At 39.9% G+C, this 22,514-nt stretch overlaps 1 protein-coding gene across 14 annotated transcripts in view; it reads left to right on the top strand.

Annotated features, from left to right (window-relative positions):
* Positions 1 to 22,514, top strand: part of nrp1a (neuropilin 1a) — a 187,781-nt gene that overhangs the window by 25,303 nt on the left and 139,964 nt on the right. The window lies entirely within an intron of this gene.

Below are 22,514 nucleotides of genomic sequence, written 5' to 3'. Positions count from 1 at the left end.
AAGTATTGTTGAGATCCACCAGTTTAACCAGTATTCTGGCAAAAGTCTACAAATATTGATGGGAAAGTAAAAGATTTTGTAGGCAAGGTATACATTTGTAGAGACAAGTGTAGAATAATTAAAGTGCATAAAGTTGATGAACATAATTGAAGTTTGGTGAAAAGTATCATAATCTCTCGTGCAGAGGTTCCCAACCTTTTTTATGCATGGACCCCCCACCATAACCCAAGGACTGTAAAGCCTGTGTGCTGAATAATGCCAAAACTCATTTCCTGAAGCATCGGCATTTCAGTGGGTTATTTTTACATGTTTTTGAAGAAGTCTATTTTATAAGAGACAGGCACAGTTCCCATTGATATTCAACAGCATGATCATCACTAGCAACCTGGGTATGCAGTGACTAGTCACTTACATATGATAGCTATGAGAGCAAGTCAGAAACTACGTGTGCTGTGGTGAATGATACACCTCGCAACTGCTCAGAGACCATCTTTAGACAGTAGTTGATCAGGATGAATAGCGCAGCTATATTTTTTTTTTTCTTTTCCAGTTTGCTTTGTTATAATAACCTCCTTCACCAACTATAAGGCACAAGTAGTTAGCTGGAGTACTTGCCACTTGATTACATGAATGCAGCTGGATCAGCCTCGATTCGAGATTGTTGAATGTCATTTCCAATACACAAGTTTTAAAAGAGAATGAAATAATTGTTACTCCAGATCCAATGCTGTGCAAACAAACACAGTAAAATAAAGAACATAATCGTTTAAAAAACACAATAAATATGTATACGCAAGATAGATTATATACATAGATTGATTGTACGTCCATGAACTGATGCTAGGCACAGAAGTGTCTGTACATAAGGTGATTGATAGGAAATGTTAAAGTCATGGTGGTTGCAGATGTGGAAGGGTGGGTTAGTGGGTGGAGGTATTGACCAGCCTTACTGCTTGGGAAAAGTAAATGCTTTTGAGTCAGCTGGTCCTGGTGTGGCTGCTATGTAGCCTCCTCCCTGACTGTTTGCATGGGGACAAAGTTCCATAAGTAGAGTGGATGGGATCCCTTCATGATGTTACTGGCTTTTTTCTGGCACCTTTCTGTATATATGACCATGCTGATAGGTAGGCTTGAGTTGGTGATATGTTTGGTAGTTTTGATTACCCATTTAGAGCCTTCCTGTGTGCTGTAGTGCAGTTTCTGTACCATGCAGTGATTACATGTTAGGATGCTCTCTACTGCACATCTGTAGAATAACTTGAGTATAGATGTGCGTAGTCCAGAAGTCGAGGCATTCTTTAACTTTCCTGATTGTGTAGAATGTATTCTGGGACCAATGGAGTTTTGTGAAATGTGTGCTACAGGAGTCTGAAACTGCTCGCAGTTTCCACTGATGTGCTGTAAAGAGAGGTGTGAGTGATGCAAGTTCTCTTGAAATTGATGACCATCACCTTTGTCTTGTTAACATTGAGAAAACGGTTATTTGCCTGACATCAGGACTCGAGCTCTTCCACCTCCTCTCTGTAGGCCATCTCATCACTGTTGAGATTGAGTGTGTCATCAGTGAACTTGACAAAGTGGTTACTCAGGTGTTTGGCCATGAAGTCATGGGTGAGCAGAGTGCACAGCAATGGGCTCAACACAGAGTCCTAGTGGGCACCCATGTTGAAGATGATGGGGAGGGAGGAGCAGTTCTGCCTCCTGACCACCTGAGGTCTATTGGTTAGGAAGTCCAATGCCCAGTTGCACAGTGATGTAACAAGACTAAGAAGCTCACAACAATCCACACAGAATCCAAATGATTAATGTTCCTCCAAAATGCTAAAGGTTCTGCCCTTCCACTACAGTGTGTCATGGCTACAGTGTGCACTGTCCTTGTTATGCAGCACAGGATAGTAACTCACCAAGACTCCTTTGACAGGATTTCTCACATTTGCAAACTCAATTGCCTAGGAGTAGGGCAACGGACATGCCTGACTACTTAGTTTGACACCAGCCGCTTCTGATGAATGCCTCAATTTCTCTGCATGCTGTCATAACCTTCACTAAAAGGGTAAGTGATAATGTAATTCATCTAAGTTTTTTAATAACCCTACATGAACTGAATGAATGTACAAAAGTTTATTAGAATACAACAGTGCATTATGCCAAGTTAATTAAGCTATTATTTTTTTATTTTGAAAGATTTCAGTATTTAAGAGAAGCTTGGATAGGTACAGTATGTGGATGGGAGGGGTATGGAGCGCAGGTTGATGGAGGTAGACAGTTTAAATGGTTTTGGCATCGACTAAATGGGCCGAAGGGCTTGTTTCTGTGCTTGTATTTACTTGCAATGCATGATTTTGGTAGTTTTTACACTTTATTCTGCACTGTCATTGTTTTACCTCAGTGTACTGTGTAATTATTTGATTTGTGTAAACAGAATGCAAGACAAGTTTTTCATAGTATCATGGTGCATACAGCCATAAAAAAATGCTAATACCCGTTATACATGAATTATTTATATGGTTTTAGCAGTTTTTAAAGACTCTGATGATGAGAAATATTTATAAGCATATATAACATAAAACATTAACATTACAATATTATATAACATTAAAAGACTTTCAGACAGCACAATCACCCAATTGTCAAAGTGGTCTGGGTACAGTGTCTTAGCTTTCATAGCCCAGTTGCTATCTCCAAGAACAACTACAACAGTGATGTCATGGGGGGCTGGCAGGAGCACAGCCAGGGAAGAGAACTGTGAGCATGAACGTAATGCCATTGAGTAGCACAGGTGTGATCCAGCCATCTAGCCCATGAGGACAGGGGACTGACAGCTTCATCGGAGAGATTGCTTTTAAGGAGAATAATTGAAAAGGGAAATCTCCTCCAAATCCAATTTTAAATCATTTATTGAGATACAGATAAATCAGGGAAAGCACGGAGAGAAAACAATATCAGAATGGTGACTTTTTTTTTGCTGCTGACCCATATTAACCCTTGATCCGTCAACAATTTGAATTTAAAATTCTCATCCCTATGCTCAAATCACTCTGTGACCTTGTCCCTTCATATTACAATAAATTTCTTCAAGTCTCCAAGACCTCTTCACATCTTTCATTTTCTGAACCCCTACACATTCCTGACTATCTATCAGTGCCAGCTGTGCCAAGAGCCACTTGAGTCCTAATCTCTGGAATTCACTCAACCAAGTGTGTTGCACCTACCAGACAAAGTCTGAACAGCTGACCTAATATTGGCTTGTTATCAAAAGTTCCTGATAATGATTCTGTGGCATGCCTTGGGACATTGCATTTATTAAAATTATATCAATTTAAGTTGTTGTTTCTGTTGACTAAGCGAAAGTAACACCCAGGAGTGAAGTGTAAAATTTTTAAGCGCTCTTAGGTGAAGAAGATAAATTTCAATTAGACGAACATGATCTTATGCATTGAGATGAATATTTGAATGTGGAACTGACAGCATCTGCTGATCATATGAGCCTTTGTAACTCTCTTAAGATGTGTGTGCCAGAGATATGGTTGGAACAATAAGCTAGTGCGTGTAGACAGCAGCTGAGCAGGATGAACAGTGCAGGCAGGCTCTAGTGCTAGGGCTTTTGCCTGATTCCCTGTCTTAATGAATTTCACAATCTCCTTTTTTGCAAAATGATACCTTAAATCTGTTCATCTATAATACAGTGTAAGATGTAGAATGTATGGTAGTGCAAGTTTATACATTGTCTGACAATTGGAGTGGGCTCCCACGTTGACTGACCTTCTTTTCTAATGGCCTCATGCAATAGCAGAAAATAACATCTTTCAGCATTTTTAAAGCACACAGGGAAATATTCATAATACTCTACAGGCTTTCTTTTATTACCTTATCAAAATTCATTAAAGCAGTAATTGATTAAGAGCCTAGGTCTTGGTCTCTAACAACGATGGCTTCTTTGAACGACCTAATTCTGTTGGGCCCCAGAAGTTCAATTTTTTTGCTCAGAGATGAAAGGTTTCTGACTGTGTTTAATCAGTTTTGTTTTTGTTACCATCTGACTGAGTTTTTACATAGAATAATAAAGTAATTTCGAGAAAATTCCTGTTGAGAATACTGAGAATCCAAAATAAAAATGGAGAATTTGAGAAATACTCAGATAGGAATTGTGGGAAGGAAAACAGAGTTAATGGTTCAGGTTGTTGAGAGGTGACAGATCTGAAATATTAGCTCTGGCTCTGTCTCTATAGATGCTGCACCACCTGCTGAATATTTCCTCCATTTTCTATTCTTTCTTTAATCTGAAGAAGTTGCATTTCATTTAGGGTGGGGCTTGTGTGCTCCTCAAGGAGACTTCATACAGATTGAGTTCACAGAGATGAAAACATGACTGATGAGTTATCTTAGTTGTACCCTTTGCACTTGGATAGATATCTATGAAAAAATATTACCCTTCTCTAAGCCACATCTTAAGTAGGTAATCAGTTGTTATACCTCAACTTTCTATCAGCATCAGTCTTGCATTATGAAAGGAGCTATTTTTTTTACTAAGTGATAATTGCAGCCTATTATGCTGTTACTTATTTAATTGTCCCTATTTATATTACTGTTGATGACAGGCAGGGATTCCTAATAGCGTTGTATTACCTTATGTAAATCTTCAGTTTTCATCAGCAGCAATAATTACATAATGTGAGGCTGAATGATAATTCTTTCAATAGTTTATTTCCTTCATTTGTGAAGTGTTTCCCCAACCCCCATCTCTACTTCCCCATCTACATCCCATTCTCCCAAGCTAAGGCATTAAGTTTACCTAAAAGGATTATTGGGAAGGTACAGTTTACGTCACTTAATTGAACTGGACTAGTCAACCATGGGCAGTAACTGTTGAGTGCAATATTGCAATGGATTATTCAGTTAAAAGTAGCTGTGAATAAGTGTTTACTATCTATTCAATAGGAAAAGAAGTCCTGAAAGAAAAAAAATGCATTTTGAATATTATATTGCTGGCAGTTAAACCTGTAAAAATTAGAAATTAAATGACAATTATGGGTCAGTGTCATGATAAAGCCATTGTTGCCATGGTTACAGCTTAACTTTGGCTGGCTGGTGGTCTCGTGGCATCAGCACCGGACTTTGAGGCAAATGGTCCCAAGTTCAAATCTGGCTGTCCCCTTGCATGCTTTCCAGCCGTGCTGGATTGAGTGTTAAGCAAGCAACTTGGACTTGTTAAAAAAAAGTCATATGCTGCAGATGGAGCAGAAATGCCACCTGATGCGCCACAAGGCATGAAAAGGAACAACAGCTGAACTTACAGTGTTTTTTAGGTTTGGGGCACATATTTAATTGGTTCATTTTCCTATTTATCATCTCCAGAGCGGCCTTTGCATCTTCTTTATGTTGTTTCATTGCACAGTTGTTATTAGAGTATAATCAGAATATTTGGCGCCTTCATACAAAATCTGAGAGCAAAAAAAATCTAAATTAGCAGTTACTTCCTGTCTTAGGCGACCTGTAGCACTGCTACTGCTCCACAGTAATATAACTGAAGTAAGTCCCCATTGGCGGCTGAGAGCCCTGGCTTCTTGGTCCAGCTTTATGGATTCAAGTGCATCAATTATAGAAATTTTCCATACTCTTTGTATTTCCGTCAGCACCTGGGCCCCCCACTGGCACTTCATTTGAATGTCATTGTGCAGGTTTAAAAACTATTAGCAGCAAGGCCTGACCTTTATCCTGCAGAGCATGGCACCCTGTAGAGTCAAATAACGCACACAAAAAGTGAAGAATAAGATCAAAAAGGTAGTAAAATGTCAAGTGACTGGGCCACATTTAAATTATTAAGTGAAGCTTTCTATCACTCCGAATAATAGCAAGGTAAACCAATAAATGCTCCTTCTCTTCCTGTTTTCTTTCAAGTTATTTTGAGTTATTTGGTGATATTTACCACTATTCATTCACTTTGTAACAATAATAGACTTGTTTCAATCAGGGCACAGACGCGTTTTAGAATCTGCAAACGATAGCCAGTGGGAGGATACACAATTAGTTCAAGCATGATGGAACTGAGCCAATTTTGACTAATGATGATGTGGCTAAACTTTTAATAAGTACTACTTCTGACTTCTTGCCATTAGATATTCTTGAATTGACAAGCATCATGTACGTACAGAGGGAGGAGAAAACAAATACAAGTTTGTGCTTACCTAATCTATTTGGGATGGAGAGATGAAGGGAGTCGGGCTTGGGGTGGGTGCATGGGACACTGTCCCATAACTGGAGCCAGTCCAATATTTGGTCCACGAAAATGAAAAATCTTTAGATACTGAGAATTAGAAATGATGAAAGCACTGAGCCAGTCAGACAGCATCTGTAAAAAGGTGCTTCAACTCAAAGAATTTTTGTCAAAAGTGAAATGAGTATGTTAGTTTTAGGTTGTAGAGAAAGTGGAGAAGAATGAAGGGAATATCCCTGATAAGCCAACATCAGCATCACCTGGGCAACCACTGGCCTCCTCTTTGCATCCTCGCTGCACTTAAAACTGACATGTGAAGGGTCTACGGACTTTGCAAGTCAGCTGATTCTTACTATACTTTCTTTAGTTTTTTAACTTCACTATTCAGTTTAAGCAGGTTTAGAGGACAGATTTTTAGACAAAGATAATGGAAAGAGATAGTAGTTCAAGTTGAATTGTCATTCAACCATACACATCCAAACAGCTAAATGAAACTGCATTCCTGAGGATGCAAAGTGCAAAATAAGTACATATGTGCACACAGTACATGTAGTTACGGTTAACACATTGTCAGAAAATAGCATTAGCACAAGTCCCTGAGTGGCAGGGCCTGGAGACTGACGGTGCATAGGATGATGACCTGGAGCCAAGTTTCAGCAAGAAGAAGCATGCAGCAGTTCCTCATCTCACGCTGGGTCAGCTGCAGATGAAGGCAATCCAATTTGTCTGCTTGTCTTCCAGGGAGTGAACAATGGAGAGCAGATCAATGGGAGGGCAGGCCTGCAGGGGGCTAGCCCCCAACTCAGCATGGATTTCAACACACCCACCTCTGCTGGCTCCCACACTGCCTCTGGCTCATCCTCCGCTGAGTGGCTGTAACAGGTGATGCCGCAGCATGTGGGCCTTGTGTGCACAACAACCGGTGTGGGGTGCACACAGCTCCCCAAGTAGGAGGGGAGTAAAGAAGTCAACAGGAAGTGGGCAAGGGGAGGGACTGAGTTAGAGGAAAGGAGAGAGTAGATGGAGGAAGCTGCAGAGAAGACAATAGAAGGTAGTTGTAGTAAAGGGAGTGGTAGTTGGAGGACAGTAATAGTGGTTGTATAATAGGGTTTTTAACAGTAGTTAGAGCAATTGTTAGGGATGAGAGACAACTTTGAAAGATATTTCCGGGCCAAGTTCATGCTATATCCTTGGGTGGAGTTTAGTTAGGACTTCAGGAGAGAGGTTACCAATCCTTACCTTTGAGCTGTGAAGATAAAAATAGTTGTTGAATATAAAGGTGCTATTAAAAGCATTATCAAGGATGCATCTCATCCTAACCATGGACTTTTTACTCTCCTCTCATCTGGTAGGCGCTACAGGAGCCACCGCTCCTGCACCAACAGGCACAGGAAGAGCTTCTTCCCTGAGGCTGTGACCCTCTGAACCTCACATCACAGCACTAAGCAGTATTGCACCCATATTGTACTGTCTCAGTACTTTTATATTTGTGTGCTGTAGCACTTACTTTTAATTCACAGTTATTTTGTAAATAAGACTGTTCTTTGCATTCTTGGTTAGATGCTAACTGCATTTCATTGGCTTTATCTGTACACTGCACAATGACAATAAAGTTGAATCTAATCTAATCTACTAGTGAATATGATACTTAATTAGCGTCGGTAGGTAGTATTATAGCAGAAAGTATACTTGATTACTTAATGGAGCTTAATAAAGTTAATGCCACAAAATGTTAAACATCAATGGTACCTGTAAAAGTATTACATTGGAGCAGTTGTGAATACTCATTACATTTAACATATATATTGCCATACTACCTGGATTTTAGTGAGGGGGAAAAATGTAATGAAATTTTTATGAGTATCTCTCCAGCTGAGATAAAAAATACATTTCTTTTCCCAGATGGTATTAGATTTTGTCTTGAAATACTGCTGGATAATATTTTAACCAACTTTCTGTTCTGTTTCCCACTCTGTGTTGTTTGTGGCACCATAAGCATAGGGGACCCTGTACCAGAGCTAGGTTGGAAATTTATAGAGCGGTCCTGATTAAAATTCCTTAAAATTCAAATTCAGACTATTTGGCACTCAACATGACTAGATGATCAATATATTATTCATTTCTGGAGCTAATAATCCCAGGTAATGAAAATAATCCTTTTGTGATTCATTCCAGACCTATGATAAATTTCCTTATACATGGCAATGAATGAAAGAAGTAAGTAAGATGTTGGATGATTGACCGAGTCCTGTGGAAAAGTGCAGTTGTTCCTGCATCGAACTAAAATTTTATGTTAAGAGAGTTCACCTCAAAAGATAATCTTTGGTGTTAACATCTGCAGGACTAGGAACAGAAGGACCTTTTTGAGGAAAATATAATTGTGTTAATGGTTTTCACTGATAATTAAAAAAAAAGTTAAGTAAAATAGTCAATTAATTGAAATATGAAAGCAGGCATAGAATTTGAGGCCTCATACACTTGTACAGAGATGGCTGACAAGATATTTTGTCTTTGATATTAAGTTGATGGAGTAAGTGAATTTGGATGATCATTCAATTAAAGTTGTGACAGCAGAACAGGAGGTACAAGTTTGAACTAATGAAAGGTCAACTTGAGGGTTGACCCCAGGATGAAATTGTTCAGTGATCAGCTTTGGGAGTTGTCATTGGTTTGGAAAAGCAATCGACATTTTGCCTGCAGCCTGGACAGAGGGTGATCAACAGTCTAAACAAAGCTGACCCTCCCCACAATACAAGCCTATAATTGCCAAAATAAGCACTTACCTTGAAAACTCTGCTAAGTCATTCACATTCTGTTTTTTCTAAACTTTTATAGGAAGTAATAAACTATGAACTTTGCAAAGCACAGGGTTGAGAAAAAATAGTCAATACAAAATAATTATTTTGTTTTGTAGTGCAGACATATGCTCACTCAGAAAATTTTGCATTTTACACAAAATACATTTTTTTAGCCTTTTTTTACTTTTTCAATTAATATGTTTTCAATCGTAGAAAAGGAGAAGTAAATGGCAGTCATGTTTTTAATTGCCTAAGTGATGCACCATCAATAACTCACTCTGAGACGTAAGAAGCGAGATATCGGCTTTTATTGACTGGAAGAATGAACAACACAACATCCTGGAGAATGAGGGCCGGCCTCAGGCCTCAATCGCCTTTATACAGGGGTCTGTGGGAGGAGTCACAGGAGCAGTCAGCAGGGGTCTGTGGGAGGAGCCACAGGAGCAGTCCAGACAGGTATATGTAGTTCACCACACTAAGCCACCCTAAAGTCCATCTCACCAAGATGGTCCAGTTGCTCTTTAGGTGATCTCATGACACTTTGCAAATTACATAATACTGAAAGTGATCTGTTCAGGATAAGAAGGTTGAAAAGGATGCCAAATGGAGTATCTCGGTGTTTGTATTTCCATGAAGTATAACACTGTTCCCTATGGTCAATGCCAGGCGGTGTGCCATATCTTGAAGGCCTTTTAAATGTAATTCTTAACAATTAAAAGCAAACAGACCAGTGACGTTGCTGACCCCTTTTGCTTGCTTTTTAATACAGACGCACTGAAAGCATGATGTGGATGGTGTCCGCTAGTCATTCTGCTGATTTGGTGCTAAGAATATGAGGAAGATCCTCATTTTTTAAAATTGGTAGAAAAAATATAATCATCTTTGCCAATTATGAAGATTATTTAGAAATTATTACACAGTGGTAAACTCACCCAAGATGTAATTATGAACTAGAACGTGCACTTGTGAAGAGAGAAACTTATAGATCACATAAGAGAAAAAATGTTACATTCCCATGAGGAAAAGAAGAGGAGAGCAGAACCAATTGATTTCTTCCTTCAAACGCTAGCACAAATACTGAATACCCTCCTGTGGAGTAAGGTTCTATGAAATCAAATTAGCTAAGTTTTATTTTATCATTCTTCTGCCCAACTATTGAATAAGGACACTCAAAAATGACTTAAATAACAGCAGTAAACAGTCAGAATACTCAGCAGGTCAGACAGAATCTGTTGAAAAAGAAGCGTTTTAGATGAAGGACCCATCACCAAAGCTAGGTCTCTGACTTGGAAAATTAAATGTTTCTTTTTTTAACAGATGCTACTTGACCTTCTGAGTTTTTTAGGCATTTTCTGCCTTTATTTCAGATTTTCTGCACCTCCCATTTTTGTTTACAGCATGGTTAGTGATTGGGAATTCATTGCAATGGTGTGTATCCCGATACTGCTGGCATTTTGTGTTAGAACACAGCACTTCTTATCTCTGGCCTACTACCACGCATATTTTGACTTTTATTGTGATAGTTTGTGAAAATTAAGGAACTGCTGTCTCCATAGCAATTCAGCAGGATCCAATACAGATCTGATGCAGGACTATGTACAACGAGACTGTAAATATTACATGTTCATCAACTTTCAAAGTGAAATTGACTTGAAGAGAAACTGGCCCCTTTTTTTTATAATTAAAGGGCAATCTAAAAGTCTGAAAGTGCACTTTCTATTGTAGTCAGTTTTGGCCTCTTACTAAGCTGAACAATTGGAACTAAAAATTGTGGACAGTCACCCCACTGTTCCACACAGGTTAATGGATGGCTGGCACTAAGTTACTAGATAGCAATTCAATCAAGCAGTTCTAATGACATCAGAAACTAGAAAGCAAAGCTCAAGCAGGTTTATGAAGATTGGCAAAAGGCAGAGATTGAATTTCAGCCTTACCTAGACCTGAAGCTACTTGTAATCATTGATAACATGTTATGAATGGATTTCAGTCACTAAGTTCCTTGATGCTTTTATATGGAATTGAAATTAATAAATGTTTGCTCAATTTTTCACTTTATGACATTGGCATATTGCCTACAATCTAATCTTATGTTACACTTGTTTAAAATTATTTTTATTCCAATGGAATGGGAATGCTGACACGGTTGTAAAAGGGTTAAGCTGATGACAAAAATACATCCTATCTCAAAACTGGTTACTTATGGAGGGAATTTTGAGCTTTTGAATAAATGGCTATATCATAAGATGTTTCATGTTCATGCGAGATTGTTTGGAAAAAAATATGATGCAGACATTCAGATAAGCATCTGTCAGTAGGGCCATAGAATCAGGATTTGCCAAGGTGTTTGTGGAGATTAATAGCAGATGTGTAGTGCTGAAGGCAGTCTGTTTGGCATTAGTTTAAGGTCACTATCACTGAAACCTGTGCAGTCTCTTAGTGGTATGTTTATTCCATGTCAACGAGAAAGGGGATCCATAGGAAAGGACTGAAAACCATGATTACAGAGTGAAAGGCAAGAAGAAATGGAGATTCCACCGGAGGAAAGTATCAAAGGTCTAGACAATGCAGGGCGGGTCTATAAGGCATTTGGAGTTGAGGTGGGGGAAAGCCCAGGTAGGATTTTGGATATTATGAACAGTTTAAATTATGGTTTAAAAAGCCAGTGTAAATCCAGAATTCAGTGATGAAGAAATTAGTAGAATATATAAGTGCCCTCGTTCTCAGTTATGCTGTATCCCAATTATGGAGTACAAGACACAGATTACAGACAAGTACCAAACAGAAAAGGCTGTCCCTTTCGTTCCACATGGCGTAACACAAGAGTGACTACACTCAGCAAGTTTGGGGGGGTGGGTGTTTGATCCTGCATTTACCTGTCCCACTATTTCTAGCGGAATGATTCAGACCTCCAACGCCCTGTGGATGGAAAAACATTTCCACCATCCTACCAATTCCTTTAAATCAAACACGAGGAAATCTGCAGATGCTGGAAATTCAAGCAACGCACACAAAATGCTGGTGGAACGCAGCAGGTCAGGCAGCATCCCTGCCTACTGCTTTCTGGCCCTAGTGAAAATTAAGATGTTTTTTCAAAGCTTTCAAAGGTGCACTTAATGTCAGAGAAATGTATACAATATACATCCTGAAATTCTTTTCCTTCACAAACATCCACGAAAACAGAGGAGTGCCCCAAAGAGTGAATGACAGTTAAATGTTAGAACCCCAAAGCCCCCCAGCTCCCCTCCCTCCCACCCGTAAGTAGCAGCAAGCAACAATCCCCCCTCCCTCCACCGACAAAAAAGGCATTGGCACCTGCCACCAAGCACTCAAGCGTGAGCAAAGCAACAACAAAGACACAGACTTACAGTTACCCCAAAGATTTTGCGTTTCACCCAGTATTCAACATACCATAGCCTCTCTCTCACCCTAATAAGGGAAAAAGAGATGTCTCCGTTTTCACAGTGAGCGGGGAGACATAACAAACAACTCACTGGTTTACGATGTTAAAAGTCTGTTACATCATTTTCTTTTGAGCTCTGTGCCCAAAGATCTGTAGATATTCCGACTCCCCCAACGACACACGGGTCTCCTGCTGTGACACCGACCTTTGATTCGCCCGTCTCCAGAGCCCTGAGATCATAGGCTTCCAAAGCCTGTTTAGTCCGTCTATACCCATCATAATATTATTCACTTCATTAATTGTTTCTCTTTCTATAGGTAATGAGAATGTGAGTACAATAAAACATGAGATTTAGAATTAATGCAAATGGGTGGTTGATGGGTCAGCATTGCTTTGATGGGCTGAAGGGTTTGTTTCTGTGCCGTATCTTATGCTGCCTGACTCTGCCTTGCTGTGTATTTCTTTCTTTATTTTAGGTCTTCAAGATTTACATTTTATTTTGATCTTCAGCAATTAATTATATCTGTTGTAGTCTTCTAGTCATAACTTTGATATCCATGCTATAGATGCATGCCTATGTGCCGGGTCTGGTAATCAGACTATTGGCTATGTACATGGAACAAATATGGGAGAGGCAGTTTTAATGATGTCCCATCAATTGAGTATTGCTGTTGCATTCAAAAACAGGATGTGATTTGAGCTTTTATTAATGCAGATAACACTCATAACTTATCGATCAATGTTATTATCCCCTTCAGGGCCATGCGTGAGAGGTGGAGTGCAGGCCCAGATTCTATGGGATGGGTAATGAGATCTTTGTTCAGAATGTTGTTGTTCCATTGAGCCGTCCTTTGCTGTCAAACAAGTCCCTCCTGTGGCAGCTTACCTGATCTGAGCTGATTTTATACAAGTCTTAACATCCTGTGCTCGAATGGGTATGAGGGGTTTGCAAGAATGTGACTGATGAAGTAGGCTTTAGAAGTTTTCCCATTAATATCAGGGGGAAATTATGCTTGGTTGTGTCAGGAGCTAAACGTAGACACCTTTGTACTTTGGCAATGTTATGCATGGGTGTACTTAGTTACACCTCCACAATCTAGGTGGGTGACTGTACTTGCAGGGGACTGGACTGTATTGGGAAATGCACAAAGCCCATAGGAGCCATATGAAGTTATTTGCTTCTCCTCCCCAACCGGTTCCCAAGTGTTAATGCAAAAATGTTCATCTCCTTTTTACCTTTTTATTAAGCAAGTGCCCAAGTAGGTAGTGCTGATGCATGCCAGACACAAGTTCGATTCTGACTCCAGCTCCGGCCCATTTGAGTACACACTCTCTCGATGACCACATTCCTTCCCAGCTCTGATCTTCTCCCATGTCCCACGTCCATAGAATTGGTGAACTGGTTGCTGTAAATTACCCCTGAGTGAAAGTTAATATCAATAAAGAACCAAAGGGTTGCTGAAGGGCATTTCTGAGGAACAGCATATGTCAGGAGTGCAAGAAAGTGAGGATGTGGGAATGGGACTAATAAAATTGATCCCCTGGGAGTTGACATGGGTCACTTGGGCTAACTTGCCTCCTTATGAGTCATTATCAATTTAGGCTAAGATCCAGCATATTCTTCAGTACTGGTAAAGTCCATGTATTTCTTCCTCTCCTCACAGATGTTGATGATTAGCTTTTGTGTTTGCTTTATTGAGAAGGTGGAACTCGACTATGAAGGTTGGGATATAATTATCTGTTCTAATAATGAAGTGTCATTTGCTCAGCATGAGGAGGTTGCTCTTTTCATCACTGCTACCTGAACTGCTGAGTGCTTCCAGCATCTTTGGTTTCATTTTTGCTTCAGTAATCTTGATTGGGGGACAGACACCGGCCAGAATACCAGGAAAACCGTGGGATTTTTTTTACACCAGCTTGAGTGAGCAAGCAGTGAGTCAGCCTAGCAACCTTTCTGTTGCACTCCTTGGGAAGTAGTTTTTCTGATCCGCTCCTCTTCAAGACTCAAAGGCAAGAGTACTGGCAACCCAACTACCGCTAGCACTTTGTGTCTGCTGGCAAAGCACCGTCGTGTGACAAGTAGCTTGCTGACTGATGCTCAGATTGGCAGATGCTGAGTGCTGAGTGACTGAGGATCAGAAGCAGAATCAGGATGGGACTTAATATCACCAGCTCGTCTTAGCTGCAGCAGTGCAATGCAATACAAAATAATAAAAGCTGAGAATTACACTAAGTATATATATTAAGTAGTTAATTTAAATAAGTAGTGCAGAGATAGAAATGAAAAGGTAGTGAGGTAGTGTTCATGGGTTCAGTGTCCGTTCGGAAATTGGATGACAGAGGGGAAGAAGCTGCCCCTGAATTGTTGAGTGTGTGCCTTTAGGCTCCTAAATGAGAAGAGGGCATGTCCTGTGTGGCGCGGTCCTTAATGATGGATGCCACCTTTTTGAAGCATTGCTCCTCAAAGTTCAAATTAATTTATTATCAGAGTACATACATATCACTACATACAACTCTTTTTCAGCGTGCATACTTAGCAAATCTGTGGAACATTAACTGTAAATTGTAAACATGAGAAACTGTTAACTGTAAACAAACTGTGCAGATACAAACATTAATAAATAGCAATACCAGTGCTCTGGATACTACGGAAGCTTGTGCCCATAATGGAGCTGACTAAGTTTACAACTCTCTGCAGCTAATTTTGATCCTGTTCCCATCACCCTACCACAAATAACAGATAACAGATGGTGATATAACCAGTTAGAATGCTCTCTACGGTACACCTTTAGACATTTGCAAGTGTCTTTGGTGGCACACCAAATCCCCTCACCTCCTAATGCACTATAGCCACTGTCAAGCCTTCTTTGTAGCCGTGTCTTTGTAGGGCGAGAGTGGCAGAAGTATAATGTGAAGGAGTTGTTATCACTAATATGACCATTAAGGTTTTGCATCAATACATTTCAAGCTGCAAAGTGCTGGCACGTTTTGTTACAGAATTGACAGATACATGGTGAAGATGTTGCATTGTACAGAGACAGAGGTATGGACAGTTTTACACTGGTGCAAAAGAGTGAGTCTTGATGAGGGTTGTGAGGTCAGCGTAAATCACGCCATTGAGTATCACTAGTGTTATCTGAGCTTAATTGAAGTTAGCAGAAAATGCAGTATTTACTGTGTGTCATTTCTCAAGTGATAAAATCAAGGATTTATCCAGAAGAGTTCTTTTTATTTGCTGTGACAAGTGTTTCTTTCATTAGTTTCCATGCCATTCGTATATTGTGTTTTATTTTGTCCTCTTAAGACAACATTGATGAAGGATCCACATCCTTATTAAACCTCCAGGTATTCTTTTCCACTTACCTCATCTATGTTCAGTGCTCTCAAATGTCCATAACACTGTTCTAGTGTTTGCTTGACGTGGGTGATGAAGGCAGTGTCTGTATTGAGTGCGTCACTAATGAAGAAGTTTATTTGATCTGTTTTGTGTCTTGTTTGGTGTAAAATTAGGCTCGGCTGTGCACAGAAATTGGGTGGATTTCTTTTAACTGCTTATTTACTTTCCATCTGAAACTGAAACTGAAATTGAAAAAGATAATGGGCAATGCTGTACAAGGAGTTTTTGGATATTGCCAATACATGTTATTCCCCAATAGATGCAAAGCATAAACTTTGGAAAAATTGAGTTATTGGTCCAGTACAAACACATATCCGCGTTATCTGTATTTGTCAGTTTCACGAACTTTGGTATTCCCAGATTTGACAGCCTCCCAGCCCATAATCTCCATTTATGTAAAGGCTTATGATACTAACACCCCACAATCTGTTGCCACTGGCATCTGCTATAAGTCTTCCTCAACAATGAAGAAAACGCTGAAGGAAAGGCTGCCCACTGGATTTTTTTACCAGTCCATGAAAACAAATATCACTGTAGCTAGAAGAGCAGGCTAAATAGCTTTTACTTGTATAGTTAAAGGGTAAAGAGGCCAGTCATTTAAGCCTGTGAAATGTGGAGAAAAGTGAATCACTGGAGAAAGTGTATCTCTAGATTTCTCTACCCCACAGGCTTGTGGAGGCTAAATAATTAGAAATATTTAAGGAAGAACTTAGTTAATTTTCTTGAAGGATCAGGGGGCCTGAGATATACAGGGAAGAAGAGTTGAGACCAGTTTAGATCGGCCATGATCATGGGAGGAAATCTTGAGGGGTCAAGTGCCTATTCCAACTATTTTCTTCTGTTTTTGTGCTCTTGCTCAGAGTCATTGTTGGCTTAAACTATATTCACAAAATAGGTTTGTTCACTGTGTGATTTTATTACATATTGTGGAATTCTGAATCATCCCGTATTTATTACATGCTCCATTTTCAGGCAGTTAGTGGTTAACATTATGTCTGCAATAGTCCTCTATGATAGTATTCATGTGCTCATAGCCATCCTAGCTGGCCACATGGAACTTGTGGGATAACTGATTGCCTTACACAGAACTGATAGTCATTTCCATCCCTGAATTTGGCACTTTACTTCCTGCAATCATTTGCCGTAGCTGTTAGACTGGCCTTGAGAGCTGTAGAAGGCATCTGTGCATCTCTGTTCCTATCAGTAATCACAATAAGTGGCTTATCAGTGAAATAGTCGTTTGGCAGCTGACTCCTTCTACTGGCAGTCCAACATGTGCACTCTATAACTGGATAGATGCACTTACATGCCCATGGAGATCATTAACAAGTGATTCTGTACCCATAATTGCTGATGCATCCTAAGCAGCCATTCATTTTTGCCACCTCCAGCGATGCAGCAAGAATAACCTTTCATGTTCCTGCGGGTGCACCAAAAATGAACTCTCATTAATCAACACGTTGGCAGGGCACAGAGTGAGTTGACCCATTGAGTCACTGCCAAACAATACAGTTCTGTTCAAGAACTTGCCTTTTGCAGGATACAAAATGAGTTATTTTTTATTTTATTTATATGTATACCCTTTATGTCTTCTACCATTTTTAGGGAACAAGTTTTAGATAAATTGTTTCTGAATTAATGCAAGCAACTTACAATCATATTGCTTTTAACTGCTTTGTAAATCTTGCTAAGCATTATCTGCATGATTGGAATTGTTGTGCCATTTATAAAATGGTTTGCATAAAGAATACCAAAAATGTACAGCAGGATTTGTCTTTGAATTGAATATCATCCCTATTCCTCCCGTGTACTTGACATTCAGAACTCCTGCTGAGGAAGCATTCAGCCAGCCCACTCCTGGACTGGCATCGTTAATGTCTCGATAGCTCATTACCAAAATCAGTGTCAGCTTTTTTATCACTGACAAATGTCATGGGATTTGTTTATTTTGTGGCATGGCAACAGTAGAGTGCAAGACATAAAAACTACTATAGGTACAATAGACAGAGCTAGAATGCTAGACAGTGCAGAAGAAGAAATAGTGAGGTGATGTTCATAGGTTTGTGGACTGTTCAGAAATCTGTTGGTAGAGGAAAGAAACTCTTCCTAGAATGTTAGGCTCCTATTGCTACTCCCCGATGATAGTAGTAGGAGGAGAGCATGTCCCAGGTGGTGAGAGTGTTAATGATGGATGTCAGCTTCTTGAGGAGCCGCCTTTTGACGGGCAGGTTTGTGCTCATGACGGAGCCCTCTGAAGCCTCTTGCGATCCTGCACATTGGAACCTCTGTGCTGAGCAGTGATGCAACCACCCAGAATGGTATATCTGTAGAAATTTGCTAGGGTCTGGTAACATGTCAAACCTTCTCAAATTCCTAATAAAGTGTAGTCGCTGGTGTGCCTTAGTCATGTTTGCCCAGGAACTTGAAGCTGCTCACTCTTTCCTTCGCTGACTCCTCAGTGATGATTGGTGTTTGTCATCACTGAGTCCACAATCAGTTTCTTGGGTTTGCTGATGTTGAGGGTAAGGTTGCTATTGTGACACCACTCAGCCTGCCAATCTATCTCAGTCGTTGTCACCATCTAAGATTCTGCCAACAACAGTGGTGTCATTGGTGAATTTATGCATAGCATTTGGGCTATGCCTGCCCACACAGTCGTGAGTGTTGAGAGAGTGAGCAGTGGGCTGAGCACGCATCCTAGAGGCATGCCTGTGTTGATTGTTAGCGAGGAGGAGCTATTATCACCAATCTGTACTGACTGCTGTCTCCCAATTAAGCAGTCACGAATCCAGTTGTGGAGGGAGGTACAGAGGCCCATGTTTTGAAGTTTGTTGATAAGTAGTTGGGCATAATGGTTTTGAACAGGAGCTGTAATTGATAAATAGCCGCCCAACATATATATTCCTTTTCATGGCTCTTCTTCTTCTCTCCTGTATTCTTGATGGAAACAGTGATAGCACAATTCCCACTAGCCATGGATCAGAAATGCAGTTGGCAACAGTCATCTCATTTTGAGATAGTGAGAGTTCATGTACATTGTCAATCCAACTAATCTGTTGAAGAAATGGTGTGACTTTTATTGATAGCAATGAAATTAACATTTCTTCTGTCAATTTTTTTCAATTAAAATCACCCTGAGATTACCTAAAACCCATCAACATTGTGAAGGAGAGGGTCTCTGTAATGACAGCTTAAGTGTTTTTCAGTCAAAGCTTTTGGATCACATGACAGCCTCAAAAATACTCATTGCAGTTTTGTGCTAACATTCCTCTAGTAATTCTTTATCTTCCGTAGCTTTAAAGTTTGACATGCTCCTGGCTAAATATGCTTTGGCACTGAAAATTTGTACTTTAACTTCATGTCTCTGGCATCTGCCACAATTACCTCTACTTCCCCAATTGTGCAGCATGACACTATCTTCCATTGCCAGACTAATTCCTGTCTCTAGCTCATATCTCTTGCCTTTGGCAAGCTTTCTTTTCTTGTCTCCGGCTCCAGCTGATGCTGTGGAGTTTCCTCCTCAAGGCCTGCATCATGTGACAGGAACTGCCTCTTGATCTGTGGCATTCAATATTAAATAACAGTTTTTTTTTGAAGAGTTCTGGGGATAGTCTACAAACTAAAACATGGCTTATTTGGAAATGGATGGATCATGTGCATTATTATTTCTACTATAGACTTATGTGCTTGAGAGCTTACAGATGGTTGTGTGTGCAGTTTGTGAGGTACAAACTGAGGAAGTGGTCTAGGCTTGTGATGGCAAGTTATCAAGAATCTGTCATTGTATATCATGTGCTCAATTCTTACCACAGCACTCCCTGAGAGATCATAACATGTGACATAAAGGCTCTCCCTTGCACAGGAAATAACAGCAAACGCTGCAGCCCTGTACCAGTGCTCCCTGCTTTGGTATTCTTGTTGCACAACCCCTAACAGTGGGAAAATTCTGCTGCTTTTAAGCTTCTGATCATATTTTAGTTCATTGCTTGGTAATGTTCAGCTTAGTTGCATCACCTTTTGCAAATGACCCTCACCCCAGGTCCCTGCAGTTCACATTTGACTTTGCGCACTATCTTTCTATTTCAGTACTTCCAGATTACCAAGCAGATACTTGCAGAGATTTGAAAATGTTCCTCCAGTTCACTGAGGCCATTGTTACTTGCACATAGATAGAGAGCGGAGCAATCTGCTGTGATGTTTTCAACAGATGACAATGTTCCAAGGCACAAAGTCAATCCGATCAGAAAGCAATGTGTGACAGCCACCAAGGTGCAACGTAGCTATTTTTCGCTGTGGTATTATCAGGCATTTCACTCTGGTCTATATATATTGCAATTCCTTCTGTCAATACACAAGAGTAATCGCTGAGAGCTGTTAGTATGTGACTGGAAAACATCAGTTTAGTATTTACACCCTATTCCTATCAAGCTGCAAAAGTCACCACTTCCCTGATGTATATTTTAGAATACTTAAGGATTTATTGCTTAAGTTGCTCACCACCAGCAGTGCATATCAGGAATTTGGGAAGCCCTGTCATAAGTTTCTTACTATGAACAGTACAAGTGTTCTCAAATATCACCAACACACTCCCAATAGACACATCTGGATTCCTAGGGTTCGATTCTGCAAATGAGTATTTATGTGCAACAAACAAATAAGATTTACTTTTACTCTACTGACAATTATACATGGATATAGGTATATGTGTATATACACACATAAATGTATTGTGAAAGCAATGTTATTACACGTATTGTGACCTTCACAGTGCAAATGTAATAACTAGTCAGGTCTGGTCTTGTAAAATACTGTTTTAATTATTTCATTTTTTGATTGCCATTTGAAAAAGGTCTTGGAGATGTCCAAAAAAAGCCGTCAGGGAAGAGACATCAGTAGCTTATCATATCGATGGGAAAGCAGCTCACATTTAATTGTTTGGAAGAGGAATGACCATGGTGTAGGCATTGTGGCAGCTATTACATTTACAACAGCTTATATCAGCATTTTTCCATTAGCATTGGAAATTATCTTAAAGCACTTCCTAGAAGCTTTACTATAAGTAAATTAACACCAAAGTGTAATGTTGTGCATGTAATATTTCAATAATATTTAAGTAATCTTGTATATATATTGTTTGATTAAGCATTCTTGTTTATTTAAGTCATGCAGTACAAGCTATATGTAAAAGTATATTACTTGCATCCATCATCGTGCACACGTGATACACGTGCACCTCGCTTAAACTAAAGACGAAGTTACACTCACATTTTGGACCCCCGTGTGTCTTCGTCTGACTTAGTTTTATGTTTTGAAGTTACAAAACTTAACACATATATGCTAAAACCTTGAATAAAGAGGGGCTTTAAGGAGAGTCTTTAAGGCAAAGTTAGAAATGGAGAGTTGGTTTCGGGGGCAGGGGGGGGGGGGGGTTTCTAAGAGCTTGAGTCCAAGCAATCAAAAGAAAGGCTGTGAATTGTGATGCATGATGATAGGTGAATATACCAGAGACCAACCTGAGAGGATTCCCAAAAGGATATAAGGCTGGAGGAGATGACAGTGTTAGGAAAGAGCAAGCACAATAGGAAGCAGCAAATGTGGACAGTGATTAAATGAGGCAGTGTGAGCCAACCTATGGGCAGGAGGTTTTGGAGTAAGCACTCAAGTAGGAGGTCCAGAGGAAATTGGGAGTGGTTTAGTCTGGAGATGACTAAGGCATAGTTGTGAGTTTCAGCAGCAGATGATCGAAGGCAGGAGCAATGATGGCGATTCTATACATGGCCTGAGAAGGTGCTCTCAGTCAGTGATAAAAAATGGCCAGAAGAATTCTTGTCAGCTAGGGCTCTGTGCACTGGCTATTGATGTCTGGTAAAGGCAAGATGTTAATCTGCAATAAAACAGTAATTTCTGGCAAGTGAAGGCAAGGTAATCCTGTAAGAATGTAGGAACTAGAAACAGCAGGAGGGACCAACTGGCCTTTTGAGCCTGGATAGGATCATAATAATCCAATCTTTAGCCTCACCATTTTCTTGACTGATCCCTTTGATCCTTCAGTTGCCACTGAAGAAAAAATTATCTTAGCCGTGGTAGGCTTAATGGCTGAGATTTCCCAGTTTTCTGGGATGGAGATTTTCAAGGATTAACACCTCTCTGGGAAAACTAATTCCACTTCATGTCTATTTTAAGTAGCTGACTCATGATTCTGAAGCCACGCATTGCTGTTCTAGAATTCCCACAGTGGGTACATCCTTAAAACACAAACATTCCCGAGCTCCCTCAAAATCCTATAAATTTCAAAGGCTCCCGTACATTTAAATTCCAAAGAGGAATTGTGTTACATTGTTCCTCAGAAAACAAACCTACTCTTACCTCAAGGGAATCGAGTGAATCTTTACTATATTGCTTTAAAGCAAGTACATTTGTACTATGTAAGGGAGATTAAACCTGTGCGAGGGGTGATTGACAAGTTTGTGGCCTAAGGTAGGAGTCCATTTTAGAAAACCTAGCACATTTATTTTTCAACATAGTCCCCTCCTACATTTACACACTTAATCCAGCGGTCGTGGAGCATATGGGTCTTGGACCTCCAGAAATTGTCCACAGCAGGGGTGATTGATAAGTTCGTGGCCTGAGGAAGAAGGAGATGAGTTATACAGCTCTCGTTACATGCACGTGCAGTTCAACTCTTTGAATGATTATGCAGAAATT

This window comes from Hemitrygon akajei, chromosome 8, assembly GCF_048418815.1.
Source record: "Hemitrygon akajei chromosome 8, sHemAka1.3, whole genome shotgun sequence".
Lineage (NCBI taxonomy): Eukaryota > Metazoa > Chordata > Chondrichthyes > Myliobatiformes > Dasyatidae > Hemitrygon > Hemitrygon akajei.
The sequence above is the reverse complement of the archived record's forward strand: the minus strand, read 5'-3'. Positions and strand labels throughout refer to the sequence as shown.